General features: G+C 41.1%; 1 protein-coding gene across 2 annotated transcripts in view; it reads left to right on the forward strand.

Annotated features, from left to right (window-relative positions):
* The window catches only part of iqck (IQ motif containing K), a 97,045-nt gene that overhangs the window by 77,438 nt on the left and 611 nt on the right, over positions 1-18,996 (forward strand). The window lies entirely within an intron of this gene.

The following is an 18,996-nucleotide window of genomic DNA, read 5'->3' on the forward strand; positions in this document are numbered from 1 at the left end:
CAAAACCAATTCATCTGTTGTAAACTTTCCCTTTTCATAGAACATTGAGCAGTACTGCACAGTACAGCCCTTTGGCCCACAATGCTGTGCCGAGCATTTGTCTTAATCTAAGATCTATATAACATACACATCCCTCAAATTACTGCTATCCATGTGCTTGTCCAGCAGTCACTTAAATGTCCCTAATGTCTCTGACTCTACTACTACCACTGGCAGTGCATTCCACACACCCACCACTCTCTGCATAAAAGAACCTTCCTCTGACATGTCCTCTGTACCTTTCTCCAGTCACCTTAAAATTATGCCCCCTTGTGACAGCCATTTCTGCCCTGGGGAAATGCCTCTGACTATCTACTCTATGTATGCCTGTCATTACCCTGTACACCTCTATCAAGTCACCTCTGTTCCTTCTTCTCTCCAATGTGAAAAACCCAAGCTCACTCAACTCTCATAAGACAAGCCCTCCAATCCAGGCAGAATCCTGGTAAATTTCCTTTGCACCCTCTCTAAAACATTTACATCCTTCTTATAATGAGGCGACCCAGAATTGGACACAATATTACAAGTGTGATCTAACCGGGGATTTATAGAGCTGTAGCAAAACCTCACGGCTCTTAAACTCAATCCCCCTGTTAATGAAAGCCAGAACACTATACGCCTTCTTAACAACCCTATCAACATGGATGGCAACTTTGAGTGATCTATGTACGTGGACCCCAAGATCCTGCTGTTCCTTCACACTGCCAAGAATCCTGTCTCTAACCCCAAATTCAGCATTCAGATTCGACCTTCCAAAATGAATCACCTCGCATTTATCGAGGTTGAACTCCATCTATCACTTTTCAGCCAGCTCTGCATCCTGTCAATATCTGGTTGTAGCTTGCAACAGCCCTCGACACTATCTACAATAGCACTGAACTTTGTGTCATCGGCAAACTTACTAACCCACCCTTCCACTTCTTCATCCAAGTCATTTATAAAACTACAAAGAGTAGAGGCCCGAAAACAGATCCCTGCAGGACACCACTGGTCACTGACCTCCAGGCAGAATACTTTACATCCACTACCACTCACTGTCTTCTTTCAGCCAGACAATACTGTGTCCAGAGAGCCACATTTCCCTGTATTCCATACCTTCTAACTTTCTGAATGAGCCTACCAGAGGGAATCTTATCAAATGCCTTACTGAAATCCATATACACCACATCCACTGCTCAACCTTCATCAATCTGTCTTGTCACATCCTCAAAGACCTGAATAAGGCTTGTGAGACATGACCTGCCCCTCTCAAAGTCATGCTGACTATCTTTAATCAAACTATGATTTTCCAAATTGTCATAAATCCTATCCCTCAGAATCCTTTCCAGTACCTTGCTTACCAAAGATGCAAGACTGACTGGTCTGTAATTCCCAGAGATTTCCCTATTTCTTGAACAGAGGAACAACATTCGCCTCCCTCCAATCATCCAGTACTACTCCTGTGGAGAGTGAAGGTGCAAAGACCATCGCCAGAGGCGCAGCAATCTCATTCCTTGCTTCCCTTAGTAACCTTGGATATATCTGGTCCGGACCTATCTTGATGCTTCCCACAATTTCCAACACATCCACTTTCTTAATATCAATCTGTTCAAGCCTATTAACTTGGTCCACAGTGTTCTCACTATCAACAAGATCCCTCTCCCTAGTGAATACCAAAGCAAAAAAGTCATTTAGAGCCTCCTGCATCTCTTCAGACTCCAGGCACAAGTTCCCTCTACTGTGCCTGATCAGCCCTATCCTCTCTCTGATCATTCTTTTATTCCTCACATAAATGTAGAACGCCTTTGGGTTTTCCCTGATCCTTCCCATCAAAGCTTTTTCATGCCCCCTCCGAGCTGTCCTCAGTCCATTTTTGAATTATTTCCTAGTTACTCTATAATCCTCTGAAGCTGTGCCAGATCTTTGCTTCCTCAACCTTAAGTAAGTTTCCTTCTTGCTCTTGACAAGAAGCTCCTCTTCTCTTGTCATCCAAGGCTCCTTCACCTTCCCATTTCTTGCCTGTCTCAGTGGGACAAAAACTTATCCAACACTCGCAACAAGTGCTCCTTAAACAGCCTCCACATTTCAATTGTGCCTTTCCCATAGAACAATTATTCCCAATTTATACTCCACAGTTCCTCTGTTATAGCAGTATAATTTCTCCTCCCCCAATTAAATACCTTCCCATACTGTCTGTTCCTATCCCTCTCCATGGCAATGGTAAAGGTGAGGCAGTTGTGGTCACTGTCACCAATTTGTCTCCTGGCCTGGCTAGTTTCTGAGCACCAAATCCAATATGGCCTCCTCCCCCTAGTCGGCCTATCTACATATTGAGCCAGGAATCCTTCCTGGACACACCTAACAAAATTGGCTCCATCCAGACCATCTGCACTAAGGAGGTTCCAATCAATATTGGGGAAGTTGAAGTCACCCTTAAGAACAACTCTGTTACATCTGCACCTTTCCAAGACCTGCTGTCCAATCTGTTCTTCCATCTCTCTGCTGCTATCGAGAGGTCTATAGAAAACGCCCAGTAAAGTGACGACACCTTTCCTGTTACTGACTTCCGTCCATACTGACTCAGTAGACAAACCCTCCTCAACAACCTTCTTTTCTGCAGCTGTGATGCAATCTTTAACTAACAATGCTACTCCCCCTCCTCTTTTACTCCCCTCAGTGTTCTTTGTAAAATATCTAAACCCTGGAGCATCCAGCAACCATTCCTGCCCCTGTGAAATCCATGTCTCCGTTATGGCCACAATATCGTAGTTGCAAGCTCTGATCCATGCTCTAAGTTCATCACTCTTATTCCTTACACTCCTTGCATTGAAACTGACACACTTTAACCCATCCCTTTGCCCTATCAACTGTGTATCTTTCCTGACAGACTTTCTGCATTCTATTTCTGCCTGTTTGACAACTACCTTCTCCTCTCATCTGTAGCTCTGATTCCCATACCCCTGTCAAACTAGTTTAAAAACTCCCAAAGTGCTCTAGCAAATGTCCCCCTCAGGACATTCTCACATAATTGTTAGAAACCCCAGAACCTATTAAACCTCATGTAAATGGTCTTTAATGATGGTCTGAGTGATAACTGTTGCTGAGCAACTGATCTAAACCCTAAATGTTTAATTTAGTTTCATCTTTGTGAAATGTTGCTAAATGTTTCCCTTATGGTTAGTTCCTAGATTTTTAAAGTAGGTTTTTAAGTAGTTTTAAAAAGTTTTAATATGTGTTCATGATATTTCAGCTTTTACAATAAAATCTTGTGCATGTCCCAATCTTTGTCTTGCACACTATGAAATGTTTAAAAAGTGATTTGATTGTTAGTGCTTTTCATTTCCTGGTTCTATGAGAATTAGTGAATATGATTAGCTGCTTGGACATCCTGTAACATCATTGCAGTTCATCTTTGGGAATTCCCAACAAAGAATTAAACAATAATTTGGGGCGGCACAGTTGCTCAGTGGTTAGCACTGCTGCCTCACAGTGCCAGGGTCCCAGGTTCAATTCCAACCTCAGGCGACTGTCTGTGTGGAGTTTGCACATTCTCCTCGTGTCTGCGTGGGTTTCCTCCAGATGGTCCGATTTCCTCCCACAGTCCAAAGATGTGCAGGTTAGGTGAATTGGCCATGCTAAATTGTCCATAGCGTTAGGTGCATTAGTCTGAGGGAAATGTGTCTGGGTGGGTTACTCTTCGGAGGGTCGGCGTGGACTTGTTTCCATACTGTAGGGAATCTAATCTAATAAAAAGGAAAGGGAATAGGAGCCGAAGTAAATTCTACACTCCATTAGGCCTGCATTAACTCCACTTCCCTGTCCACTCCTTAATTCCCTGATAAAGCAAATTTCCCAGCTTTAAATATGCAACAATGGAGCATCCATATCCCTCCAGTATTGAGAATTCCAAGCATTCACAACCCTTGAATTGAGTAAAGTTTCCTCCTCTTGATTGTCCCCTTGTCCTGAGACTGTTGCTCCATGTTTTAGATTCCCTAGTCTCAACCCTCTTGAGGCCATTCAAAATTCGATACGTTTAAAATGAGATCATTGCCTGTTCTTCAAACGCTATCTACAGACAGTTGCACATTGAGAGGAAACTTCCTTGCCACAGAACTCTCAGCACAGTTTTATTCAGGGTCAGCGGTAAGTATCATTGCTTTGCCAATTAAAAGCAATACCATGGATGCTGGAGGTTTGAAATACCAAAACAGCAAATGAAGAAACTCAACAGGACTTGCAGCATCTGTGGAGAAAGAACCAGAGTTAATGTTTCAAGTCCAGTATGATTTCTTCTGAACTCCTTGCTTTACCACTGACTGCAAAATTCAGGCCATCATTTGATTAAAAAAACTGAAAGACACAATTATAAATCCACATGTATAATGGCTGTTGAGAGTCATATGAGATAAATCATCCACCAGTTGTGATAAACACAACAGACCTGAGTTAAAGCAGAACTGACAGGGCCTGGACAGTTTGGGATTATTCTGTAGTAGGGCTTGTTCATCATTTGCCGAATGTAATCTAACCGTGATATTCTATAATGTATCAATATGAAGTATCTGGAGGAGGAAACAATGAGCTGAACTCATAAAGGGGTGATTATAAAAGCTGAAGATGCACACTTTCAAGCTATTAGTATAGCGAATGAGACTCTCATTGATAAATGCTTCTCTCATCCACCCACTGCATAAACAATTCTCTCAGATCTTCTTCATGCTTTCAAAAAGGATTCTTTTATTAATGTTGCCTTGACATACAATGAAATAGCCAATATACAGGTAGACAACCCTTTATCCAAAATCCGAAAAGCTCTGAAATCCGAAGGTTTTCTCATGAAGTTTTCTTTCTCATCAAGAAGGTTGTTTGGCGTGCAAAGACTTAACCCAATTTCACACCCAACCGATGCATGTCACTCAGATGTGACATGGGGTGGACGCAGCCCAGCACTGGCAGGCTTCAATTCTGTCTCAGGGCCCGTAGTAGACATAGGGAGTTTGCTGTTCAGTAAGATTTTTAAAAATTTTACTGTTGAACTGTCACTTATTCCAAAATTTGAAAAGTTTTGAATTCCAAAAACCAGCTGGTCCCGAACGTTTCGGATAAAAGAATGTGTGCCTGTACTATCATCTACTAATTATGTCACCAAAAATCACGTGAAATCATTCTCTGAACAGCAAACTAGCTTGTTATGAGTTTTGTTCCCTAAACTATGAAATGTGATTATGCATGTATATTACCACTGTTTTGCACCATGTTGTTTCTCTTTTGTGATAGCACAGACTCATGTGGTCTGTGGTCGAAAAGTGTGGCACTGGAAAAGCACAGCAGGTCAGACAGCATCTAAGCAGCAGGAGAGTTGACATTCTGAGCATAAACCCTTAATCAGCAATGTCTTCATCAGGCATTCCTGATAAAGGGCTTATGCCTGAAACATCGACTCTGCTGTTCCTTGGATGCTGCTGACCTGCTGTGCTTTTCCAGCAACACACTCTCAACTCTGACTCTCCAGCATCTGCAGTCCTCACTTTCTCCTCATATGATCGATAGCCCAAACCGGTATTTCCTTGATGTGCTTTTCTGGCTCTGTCACTTCTCTGATTTTGAATTTGGCCTGATGTGAGTTACTTTCTTGTCACATGGGCATTATTCATGGACAAAGAAAATATATGGTACAGTACCTTTCGGTGAGGAACGCATGCACAATTAAATTTGAATATCTAAAATCTGTTTTGAAGCAGTGTCCTCTGCCATTGATTTGCAAAACTGAAATCTCATCTTTGTCTGCTACTCTGTTCTTTAATCATTACAAGCAAGAGTATCTTTTTTACTTGATATGTATTAACAAATGACAAGCAACTTATCTGGCACCAATAAATAACTAGTGTATGAACAGAGGGTTATTATTTCTGCTTTTCGGTTTTTCAGGAAGATCTTAAAAATGTAATTTTACATTATTTTCTCTTATTCTTCTTCATGAACGTACACCATCATAAACTGCTGTTATTTCTACTGGAAAATAAAAATTTGGCATAATTACCAAATCCATTAGTGGCTAGACATTGGTGAATTATTCACTACCCTATGGACAGAAATCAGACTTAATTTGATTATATAGTGACCTAGAGAGAAAATTTCTGCTCTTTTCAGTTTACAATATTAAACAAAATAAAAAATGTATTAATAATACCACCACGTGAAGAGTGGAAATCTCAGTCCTTCAGAAATGTAGAAATTTTATGATAATGGATTTAATAGTAAACATGGGCACAAACACATTTTAGCTGACTTATATAAAACATCTTTCTCCGTGCGTGGTGATTTGTTCATTATAAAATACAGTTTGAGCAATATAGTGAATTTCAAATATTTCTGTGTTGATCTTGACTGATGAATAAAACCTAGTTCCTATGGCTTTCATGTTTTATCATGTGCTTTACTCTGATAATGGAGTACCTACTGTTTGACTTTGTAACATTTTAATATTGTGTGTGTATGTTTTGTAGCTGCAAGACGTTGCTGCAATGTCAATGAGGAATGTGTACGCTGCTATTTTCAGCTGTTGTGTTAAATGTCTAATGAAAGTCAGAGTTCAGATTTCACTGAGTCAGACTCTATTCAAATCCATGTAGAAATAATTCTTCAAGGACAGAACATGGGTTTGAGTTGCCATGGCTGCATTCATTTAACTATTAAAGCTACAGAAGTGCCCTGATAAGGTTTGTTTAAAAATATGTATTGGAATCTGGGCATGATTCTCTAGACCACTACTTATTCTCTGTGTTATCCTTGAAAAAGTAGTGTGATGTGTCTCAGTCTCTCACATACTTTTGATGTGTCTTAGTCTGTGCAATGGAAGTACTCATGGTATATTTGTGACAGGTCAAGTTGAGTTTTTAATCATTAATGGGTATCTGTGAAGATAGTTGAGCTTTCAGTGCTACTACTGTAGATTGATATAAAATACGTCTGTATGGAATTTGCACATTCTCCCCGTGTCTGTGTGGGTTTCCTCCGGGTGCTTCAGTTTCCTCCCACAGTCCAACGATATGCAAGTTAGGTGGATTGGTTATGCTAAATTGCCCATAGTGTTCAGAGATGTGTAGGCTAGGTGCAATAGCCACAGGAAATGCAAGATTACAGGGATAGGGTAGGAGGGGTGGGTCTGAGTGGGATGCTGTTTGGAGGTTCGGTGTGCACCTGTTGGGCTGAATGGCCTTTTACCACACTGTGGGGGTTTGATGATTCTGTGAGAATGGATTGATCATGCTAACAGAATCAAAGAGATATACAGCACAGAAAATGGTTCATCAAATCATCGCAAGTGCACATCTAAATACACCTTAAATGGTGTAAGGATTTCTGCCTCCCCACCCCCACACACACTTTCATAGACATCATGTTCCTGATTCCTACCATCCTCTGGATGAAAACAAATCCTTTACATTTCCTGTAAATCTCCTACCCCATGGTCATTGGTCCCTCCACTAAGAGGCAACATTTCTTCCAGACTACTCTATGTCCCTCATAATTTTATGCATTTTACTTCCCTCCCCCCACAGCTAAATCTCCAGGAAAAACAGCCCCAATCTCTCTTCATAACTAAAATTCCTTAGCCCAGGAATCATCCTGGTAAATCTCCTCTGCACCCTCCTATGTCCCACCTATAATGTGGATTCCAGAACTGCACACAGTACTTAGCTGTGGCTGAAGCAACATTTTATACTGTTACAATATAACCTCCCTACTCTTGAACTTTATGTCTTAGCTAATGAAGGCAAGTATCCCATCTGTTGAGACATCAACTTCCCTGCTCCTCAGATGTTGCTTGACTTGCTGTGCTCTTTCCAGCTCCGTGCTTTATCGACAACCACTTTATCTATCTGTCCTTGTACTTTAAGGGACTAGTGGATATGCACAACAAAACAGCAGATTGTACAGCTTTTACAGTAGACCATCAAATAGTTGAAAGAAGGTGGGGGAAGAAATATGAAACAAAATTTATGGCATAATTGAAGGACATCAAATAACTTGTAGTCATGCCTGAGCTTCTCCAAAGACTGGAAAAAAGTGATAAAGAAATGGAGATAGAGAATGGAATATTTATACGATTGCAGGATGCTTCTTATTGAATATGAATAAAGATTAACATAAGATGGAGCACTGCTGGATATAGTAATAGGAAATGAACCAGAATAGGGAAGAATATTAGGCAGAGAGTGATAGCAATCACAGCATAATAAAGTTTAAGACAAAGATTTGAAAGGAATATATAAAACAATGACCAAAGTGATAAATCGGGGAAAACACTGAATTTAAGAAGACCATAATGGATCCAGGGAAAGAAATATGAAAAAAACTAATAAAGAATTAGAACTGCAGTGAACAATCTAGGAAATGTTGTCTAGAGTCCAGAGATGACGTCAAGTTTGTAAATAAGAACAACTACCAAGATAAATAATGAAATCAGATCAACATTGAAATTAAAAAGAGACACATATAGATTAGAGTATCCTTGAAAAAGTGGTGTGATGTGTCTCAGTCTCTCACATACTTTTGATGTGCCTTAGTCTGTGCAATGGAAGTACTCATGGTATATTTGTGACTGGTTCAGTTGAGTTTTTAATCATTAATGGGTATCTGTGAAGATAGTTGAGCCTTCAGTGCTGCTATTGTAGATTGATATAAAAACATCTTGGAAACAGGTCCTTCGGCCCAACAAGTCCACACCGACCCTCCAAAGAGCAACCCACCCAGACCCATTCCCCTACCCTACGTTTTTTTTTTAACCCCTGACTAATGCACCTAACGCTATGGGCAATTTAGCATGGCCAAATTCACCTAACCTGCACATCTTTGGACTGTGGGATGAAACTGGAGCACCTAGAGGAAACCCACGCAGATACTACAACTAGCAGGACTACAGAACTTAGATGTGATCTCTTGGTTGAGATCGCTTAGCCTGCTGTTTGGCATGCAAGTAGTCCTGTTTGGTAGCTTCACCAGGTTGGCACCTCATTTTCAGGTATACCTGATGCTGTACCTGGCATGGCCTCCTGCACTGTCTTTTGATCTCTGGCTTGATGGTAATGGGTGAGTGGGGGATATAGAGTCATAGAGATGTACAGCATGGAAACAGACCCTTCGGTCCAGCCCGTCCATGTCGACCAGATATCCCAACCCAATCTAGTCCCACCTGCCAGCACCCAGCCCATATCCCTCCAAACCCTTCCTATTCATATACCCATCCAAATGCCTCTTAAATGTTGCAATTGTACCAGCCTCCAGCACTTCCTCTGGCAGTTCATTCCATACACGTACCACCCTCTGTATAAAAAAGTTGCCCCTTAGGTCTCTTTTATATCTTTCCCCTCTCACCCTAAACCGATGCCCTCTAGTTATGGACTCCCCGATCCCAGGGAAAAGACTTTGCCTATTCACCCTATTCATGCCCCTCATAATTTTGTAAACCTCTATAAGGTCAGCCTCCGACGCTCCAGGGAAAACAGCCCCAGCCTGTTCAGCCTCTCCCTATAGCTCAAATCCTCCTACCCTGGCAACATCCTTGTAAATCTTTTCTGAACCCTTTCAAGTTTCACAACATTCTTCCGATAGGAAGGAGACCAGAATTGCAGGCAATATTCCAACAGTGGCCTAACCAATGTCCAGTACAGCTGCAATATGATCTCCCAACTCCTGTACTCAATACTCTGACCAATAAAGGAAAGCATACCAAACGCCTTCTTGACTATCCTATCTACCTGTACTCCACTTTCAAGGAGCTATGAACCTACACTCCAAGGTCTCTTTGTTCAGCAACACTCCCTAGGACCTTACATTAAGTGTATAAGTCCTGCTAAGATTTGCTTTCCCAAAATGCAGCATCTCGCATTTATCTGAATTAAACACCATCTGCCACTTCTCAGCCCATTGGCCTATCAGGTCAAGATCTTCTTGTAATCTGAGGTAACCATCTTCGCTATCCACTACACCTCCAATTTTGGTGTCATCTGCAAACTTGCTAACTGTACCTCTTATTGCTCGGATCCAAACCATTGCCAGGCCATGACGTTACAGATTGTGATGGAGTACAATTCTGCTGCTGTTGATGACCCACAGTGCCTCATGGATGCCCAGTCTTGAGTTACTAGATCTGTTCGAAGTCTATCCCATTTAGCACGGTGATCCCATTTAGCACACAACTCGCAAAACTAATGTCATTTACAAAGTACCGTATAAGAACTGTAACAAACACTACATTGGACAAACAGGCAGCAAACTAGCAACCAGGATACATGAACACCAACTAGCCACAAAACGACATGACCCCCTCACACTAGTATCCTTACATACAGATGAGGAAGGCCACCACTTCGACTGGGACAACACATCCACCTTAGGACAAACCAAACAGAGACGCACACGAGAATTCCTAGAAGCATGGCATTCCAACCAGAATTCTATCAACAAACACATCGAGTTAGACCCCATCTACCACCCCCTGAGAAAAAGAACAGGAAATGACATCACCACAGGAAATGACATCACCAGCCCAAAGAAACCCAAATATATAAATAGAAAGCAGGAATCATGTACAGTGCTTTGCCTGAGGCCCACCGAAGATGTTACCTAGTAGGGTGATGAAACATCTGGAAATGAACCTTCCAGCTCAGTGAGCAAACCTACATCCAGAACAATGAAGGGTATTCACATTGTGAAGGTGGGACTTTGTCTCCACAAGGACTGTTCGATGGTCACTCTTACTGATACTGTCATGTACTGAAGCATCTGCAGCTGGCAGATTGGTAAGGATGAGGCCTGGTATGTTTTTCCCTCTTGTTAGTTCCCTCACCACCTGCCGCAGACCCAGTCTAACAGCTATGTCCTTTAGGACCCGACCAGCTCGATCAGTCATTCTGCTGCTGAACCATTCTTGGTGATGGACATTGAAATCCCCCACCCAGAGTACATTTTGTGTCCTTGCCATCCTCAATGCTTCCTTTAAATATTGTTCAACAGGGAGGAGTACTGATTCATCTGCTGAGGGAGATCAGTATCAGCAGGAGGTTTCCTTGCCCCCCATGTTTAACCTGGAGCCATGAGACTTCATGGGGTCCAGAGTCAATGTTGAGGACTCTCAGGCAGCTCCCTCCTGACAGTATCACACTGTGCTGCCACCTCTCCTTCATCTGTCCTGCCCGTGGGACAAAACATATTCAGGGATGGTGATGGTTGTGTCTGGGACATTGTCTGAAAAGTATGATTCTGTGAGTATGACTGTGTCAGGTTGTTGCTTGACTACTCTGTGAGACAGCTCTCCAAATTTTGGCACTAGCCCCCCGACGTTGGTAGGGTGGTCTTTGCAGGGTCGACAGGGCTGTTTCTACCATTGATTCCAGGTGGTGCATCCAGTTTAATTTCTTCATTGAGACGTTGTAACAAATGAATAACTGAATGGTTTACTAGGCCATTCCAAAGGACATTGATGTAGCTCTGGAGTGACATGTAGGCCTGACCAGGTCAGGTTTACAGATTTCCTTCCCTGCAGGATATTGGTGAATCCAGATAAGTTTTTTCCAACAATAGCAATGGTTTCATGGTAACCATTAGATTCTTAATTCTGGATATTGTATATTGAACTCAAATTCAACCATCTGACGTAGTGGGATTCAAACAGAACATTCACTAAATTACCGAATTAATAGTCTAGAAATGACATCACTTATTCCTCAAAGAATTAAAGATAATTAAAGAAGTTAGGGCAGAGATATAAGGGCTTGATTACAAATATAGTGTACACATATTAAATAGGAAAAAAGTCAATGAGTTTTGATATTTAATATAAAAAGTCCAGAAAAACATAAATCGATTAGTTTAGCTTTGGTGCTAGGACAGACAATGGAATTTTCATTTGAAGATGTGTCAGACAAACTTATAGAAACCAAAACAATAATAAATTTAGTCAACAGGAATTTCAAAGAGAAGATCACGTTGGAATTTATTTAAACCTTATTTCAATGTTTACAGAAGTAACAATTCAAAGATATGGTGGATCTTCAAAGGGGTTTTGCTCATTAGTCTCATGGAAAAGGTCAGCATGCAGAATCAGAATTGAAATGTCAGACAAGTTGGTAAACAGGAAATAGAGAGCAAAGGTTTTTCAGACTGGCAAAACATAGGAAAGATTAGTTGTGGGATCCCCATTGTTAATGAATTATGGGAGTGATTTGGACTTGAACTGAAAGTACAGTTTCTATATTTGTGGATGCCACAAAATTGAGGAGCCAGTTAATGTAGAGCATTAATAACTTAATAAAATTTTAGAATGGGCATGTAATTGGCAAATTAACTTCAATGTAGGTAAGGGTAACGTGATATGTTTTGAAACAATTTGATCACGTATTCAATATAAGTATTAAAATGGGGTTAGGTGCAGTGGATTCTGGACAGGCATACAAATTACAGAGAGTAGTGATAAGGTTAATAAAGCTATGCAAAAAATAATCACTAGGATTTATTTCTTGAGGGATAGAATTGAAAAGTAAAAATGTCTTGGTCAGAACACATTTAGAGTTCTATGAACTGGCTTGAAAGGTATGTCATAAAAATGATATAGAATTACTGAAGAAGGTGCAAAATTGATCCCTTCAGCTGTTCACAACCAGCAAGGTATTGATTGTACCCAGCCAGCCCGCACCTACAAAACTCGCAATAGTGTCCAACATGAGATACAGTTCCATAATTGGGCAACATTTGCTGGATGATCCTGTGAGCCAAAGATTACACTGACAACCCAGTTTGGAGTTCATAGTGCAATGCTGCTGGCAGCTGCATATATTAATACAGAAGGCTCTGTTCTTTCAGACAGAAAGAACATGCACATAGACTGTGCCTGCATCAATTCAACAAAGTAAGTGAGAGCTTTTCTCTGGTTCATTTCTTAGGGCAATGGCTTAAACAAAGTCAACCAACTGATTCAAAATTTCAATGAAGCTTGACATAACTGTCACTCATCATTACTGGCTGCTTGGCCATGGCAATGCAGGCTACCAATCAGACTTCACTTACGAACCAGTGAATATTCTGCTGTCAGTGCAGTATAAATGTTGGTTTTCCCTGGCAATTGGTATTGTATAAATTGTTCTGGTCAAAGCAAGACAAAAACCTTCCACAAAATGTGTCACTTCTCAGCAATACTCGAGTTGTATATTTCTAAATGATTATTTGTAAAAGCTAGTAATTTAAACTTAGAGTTAGACTATTTAGGAAACAATTTTTTCCATACATGCTTAGTGGAAACCTACAATGCAGTTTCCCAGCAGGGTAGCCTACTGACAGCCCTTGTGTCTAATGGAGCTTTGCTCATTCTTTCCATTAATAACTTACAGCCATCATGTGAAGTCATATTAGCATTGTATGTTCTTTTATGCTGTCTCATTTCAAGTGGATAAAATTTCACATTCACAGCTCTGCCATCATGGAGTGTATCACTTCAGATTCCATTTGATGACAGCTGCTAACAGCTGTTAATTTTAATTTACAAAGCATCTGCAAAGGCGCACTATCTCTCTCTCTCTCTCCGTCTCTGACACAGTCACACACTCTCTCTTCCAAACATGCACAGACCCTTGCACATACACACACTCTCACACAACCACACGTTCCCACAAACACACGTTCCCACAAACACACTCAGTCCCTCATATACAACACGCTGTGCACAATTCTAGTCGCCCTGCAACAGGAAGGATGTTATTAAACTGGAAAGGATGCAAAAATATTTACAAGGATGTTACTGAAACTGGAAGGTTTGAGCTATAAGAGGAGGTTGGATAGGCTGGGACTATTTTCCCTGGAGCATAGGAGACTGAAGGGTAACCTTATAGAGGTTTGTAAAATTTTAAGTTGAATAGCAAAGATCTTTTCCTCAGGGTAGAGGAGTCCAAAACTATAGTTTTAAGGTGAGAGGGAAAGATTTAAAAGGCACATGAAGGGGCAACATTTGCACACAGAGGGTGGTGCATATATGGAATGAGTTACCAGAGGAAATGGTAGAGGCAAGTACAATTACAACATTTAAAAGGCATTTGGACAGATACATGGATAGAATATGTTTAGAGGGATATAGGCCAAGTGCAGACAAATCCAAGTAGTTCGGGTTAGGAAACCTGGTCAGCATGGACAAGTTGGGCCAAAAGACCTGTTTCCATGCTGTATGACTCTATGAATATTGACAAGTTAAGTCAGAGAGACGGGGTGGAAAAATGAAAGATAGACTATAGACTATAGATAGCAGGGGCTACCTGTATCTGAAAGTTTATTAACAACTAACAATATGCTCTAAGATGACATATCAGCCTTCCATATAATCAGGGTTCTTTGCTTACTGATGTTGAAATTACATACTATATATGGATGACTGGCTGACTAACTTGTGCTGCTGACCAACTAACTAAATGAATGTACAGAGAAAAAAATGGAGAACATTTATATTAGAGTGTCAATAGTTATATCAACTAGCTGACTTAAAAGTATAGTGTCTATTAGATATCTTTGTAATGATACCACTGGTACAATAATAATTAGGAAGGTATAAGAATGTTAGGGATGGAGCAAATGTCTTGCTAGAGGTTGGTGAGGCTGTATCTGAATTTGTGTACAGTTTCGGTTTTAAAGGTTGAATATACTTGCATTGGAAACAGTTCAGAGAAGATTCATTAGGCTTATTCCTGGGATGAAGCAGGTCGATGAATAAAGGTTGAACAGGTTGGGCCCCTGTACACATGGGAGCTTTGCAGAACAAGAGTTGATCTGATTGAAACATGAAATTCTGACGATGGGGTGGAGTGTAGGATAGATTCTGAGCAACTGCTTCCCAATGTGGACAAATGTAGAACAAGGCATAGTTTCAAAGTAAACAGCTCCCCCTTTGAAGATGAGGAAGAATTTATTCTCTCAAACAAACAGTCTTTAGTCTTTGCAATTCTCTCAATGATGAGTTTCTCAGATTTTTGCTCTCGGCAGGAAATCCTCAAACCATTATCCCTGGCCCCATCATGTTGAACTGCTTCAATGACCTTCCCTTCATTATAAGGTCAGAAGTGGAGATGTTTGTTGACAATTGCACAATGTTCAGCATCATTCATGACTTTTCAGATACTGAAGCAGACCATGTCCAAAAGCAGCAAGACCTGGACAATCTCCAGGCTTGGGCGAACAACTGAGAATTAGCAATCACACAAGTGCCACACCATGACCATCTCCACAAAAGTGAATCCAATCCCTTGACATTCAATGGCATCTCCCATTATTAACATTCTGGATATTACCATTATTCAGAAATTGAACTGGAATCTTCCATATCCTGTGCTGAAATCATTAGAAGAGTAAACCCCGGGTAGCGTGGATAAATAATGTGTGTAATAGGCACACACTCAAGTGATACTATTTTAGGAGCAGAATAACAGCAAAATAGTGAAGCTGTTTTAAATGTGTGTGTGCAGAATGTTCCTGTAGAGTCAGGGCATGATATGAATATCTATGCTGGTCCTTAGCAAGTATAATCCATTACAGATTGGAAGAGCTGGGACTGATATTAAAGTAGGGGACATGTATTATCCACCTGCAATACTGTTTAATAAACTGCTGCCAACAATCTAACTACGGATACAGCCTTTTTCAGTGAGCAATTCCAAACCTGCCAACATGAACTTTTTCACGAATATGAGAGCTGAAACTTTCTCAGTTCTAATAACACTCTGCTGGTTTTGAAACTGCACCAGCTTAACCCTTTTGCTGAGATAATGTATTCCTGCCCTGAATCCAAAGGAAATATATACTTTCCATGGAAGGAGTGTAACAGTTCTACACTATAATCCTCACAATTCATAATGCTTTCATTTGTTCACTAGGTCTAGATCTTAACTATTTTTCAGGAAAAACAAGGGTCTGAACAGTGACCCCAGGAAACTCCATGACAAACGTCCCTCCAGCCTGAGAAACATCCATTAACCATTACTGTTTCCTGTACCTCAGCCAATTTCATATGAAATGAATTGAAAAACTTATTCATGCAAGATTCTTCTGAACTGAAATCAAAGCTACTGGCCTTACATTGTTTACCATTTCTTTCACAAAATATCGTCAAAACATTATTTCTATTAACACCACAGGAGTTTACAGTCACCAACACTAACACAATATGGGATTAGGTGACTATTCCAGAATGATCTCTGACCTGGTTTTAAAAAGATAAACCTTCAGAAAAGTAACTGATAGAAACAACCAAAACCTCATGATACAATGTTCCCCGAGTAACGCTTAATCCAGACAAATGATCTCATTTAGGTAAAAGTCACCATAGTCCCAGAGAGTGTGTGAGAGAGTGTATGCGATCTTTCAAGGGTTGTGTACAACATCATAGAACATAGAACAATATGGCACAGGAATGGGCCCTTCAGCCCATAATGGTGTGCTGAACATGACACCAAATTATACTGATCCCTTCTGCCTGCCCTTGGTCTGTATCGCTCCACTCCTTACACATTCATGTGCTTTTCCAAAACTCCCTTAAACATCCCTATCATATCTGCCTTCACCACCACCCCTGGCAGTGTGTTCCAGAAACCTATCACTCTATATAAAAAACTTGCCCCTCACATCTTTGAACTTTCCCCCTCTCATCTTTGAACTTTCCCCCCCTCTCACTTTTAATGTATGCCCCAGTATTAGATATTTCAGCTCTGGGAAAAAGATTCTGACTGTTAACCCTACCTATGCATCTCATAATTTTTCTAAACCTCTATTGAGTGTCCCCTCAGCCTCTACCATTCGAGAGAAAACAACCCTAGCTTCTCTAACGTCTCCTTAAAGCTCATACCCTCTAATCTGGGCAGCATCCTGATAAACCTCTTCTGCACCCTCTCCAAAGCCTTCACATCCTTCTTGTAGATGAGGTGACAAAATTGAACATGGTACTCTAAGCGTGGCCTAACCAAAGTCTTATAAAGCTGCAATATAACATCCTGAATGTTGCACTCACTGCCTTGACCAATAAAGCCAACCATGCCATATGCCTTCTTTACCATCTGATCTACATGCTTGGCCACTTTCAGGGAGCTAAGGACTTGAATATCAAGCCAAAGCCAATTGGCTTTGAGTGACTGTGTACAATGTCAGTGGTTTTCCTGGTTGAAGTCTACCACATAATGGCAGGTTCAGGAGAATGGATTCTAGCATGGAAACTCAAGGCTGGCAATAGTATGTCAGTGACGATGGAAGTGTTTTGGAGTGGGCTCGGGCATGAGGGATCTGGGGAAGAACAGGGTGAGGTCGGGAATACAGAGGAGTGAAGTGAGAAGAGCCAGGCATCCTGGGGGCAGTTAAGACAATGACAGACCTAAAGGTCTGTATCATTCAGATGAATCAATCAATCAATCTCTCAGTGGTGGCTGAAAGACCTAACAGGACTTTGGGTTCACTCATAAGAAATTTTATTTGTTCCTGCTGAGAGTGATCTCAGACAATATCCTTTGCAGTGCAGGGAAGGGAGGACCAGCTGAGTCTGCATATCAGCCATATTCCACCAATATGGACATTCAAAAAGAATGAACAAAAAAAGTGTTTCCCCACAATAAAGCAAATGACCCAACTCCCCTGTCACCATGTCTCAATTAGGTGATGTGTGTGTGCGCGGGTCCCCACACTCCAAGGACTGCAGCAGCTCACTACCATTAGCAATAATTGTGGTCAAGCCAGTGACACCCACAACCCATAAATTTAAAGTAAAATCTATACAACTGGATCTGGCATATTCAAATATTTAACTAAATATTTTGGCTAATAAATGGCATTATTCATATCTTCACCCCCAAGTTTAAAAATAGTTATGTGCTTCCAAAAATTACCTTCTCATAGGGTCATACAGCAAGGAAAAAAACCCTTCGGTCTAACCAGTTTATGCCATCCTTAATCCCAGCTAAACTACTCCCACCTGCCTGCACTTGGCCCACACCCCTCCAAACATTTCTTATTCATGTACTTATCTAAATGTCTTTTAAAAGTTGTAACTGTACCTACACCACCACTTATAGAGTCAAAGCGATGTACAGCACAAAAACAGACTGTTCTGGTCCAATCCATCCATGCCAACCAGGTATCCCAACTCAATCTAGTCCCACCTGCCAGCACCCAGCCCATATCCCTCCAAACCCTACCTATTCATATAACCCATCCAAATGCCTCTTAAATGTTGCAATTGTACCAGCCTCCACCACTTCCTCTGGCAGCTTATTTCATACACGTACCACCCTCTGGGTGAAAAAGTTGCCCCATAGGTCTCTTTTATATCTTTCCCCTCTCACCCTAAACCTATGGCCTCTAGTTCTGGAAGTTCATCCCACAGAAGCCATTATGTAAGAGTTGCCCCCCCCCCCATGTTTTTTTAAATCTTTATCCATCATAATTTTTAAACCTCTAGAAAAGTGACCCCTCAACCTCCTACACTTTAGTGAAAATTCCCAGCCTATGTAGCCTCTCCTTATAACTCAAACCCTCCATTCCCACCAACATCCTGGTAAATCTTTTCTGAACCTTCTCCAGTTTAGTAATATCCTTTCTATAACAGGGCAACCAGAAATGGACACAGTACTCCAGAAGAGATCTCACCAATGACCTGACGAAGAGCTTTTGCCCAAAACGTCGATAGTCCTGCTCCTAGGATGCTGCCTGACCTGCTGTGCTTTTCCAGCACCACACTCACAGTCACCAATTACCTGTACAACCTCAAGATGACTTCCCAATTTCTATCCTCAAAAAGGTCTGAGCAATGAAGCCTAAACAGATACAAAGTCCATTTTTTTTTGAGCTTCCAACATTAAAAAAGTACATTACCATCAATGTAGTGATTTCAGCTCAAACAATGCTTTCAGGCTCAAAGCTAGCTCTCATGGTAGAACGCATCCCTTCTTTCTCACC

Source organism: Chiloscyllium punctatum, chromosome 40 (genome assembly GCF_047496795.1).
Source record: "Chiloscyllium punctatum isolate Juve2018m chromosome 40, sChiPun1.3, whole genome shotgun sequence".
Lineage (NCBI taxonomy): Eukaryota > Metazoa > Chordata > Chondrichthyes > Orectolobiformes > Hemiscylliidae > Chiloscyllium > Chiloscyllium punctatum.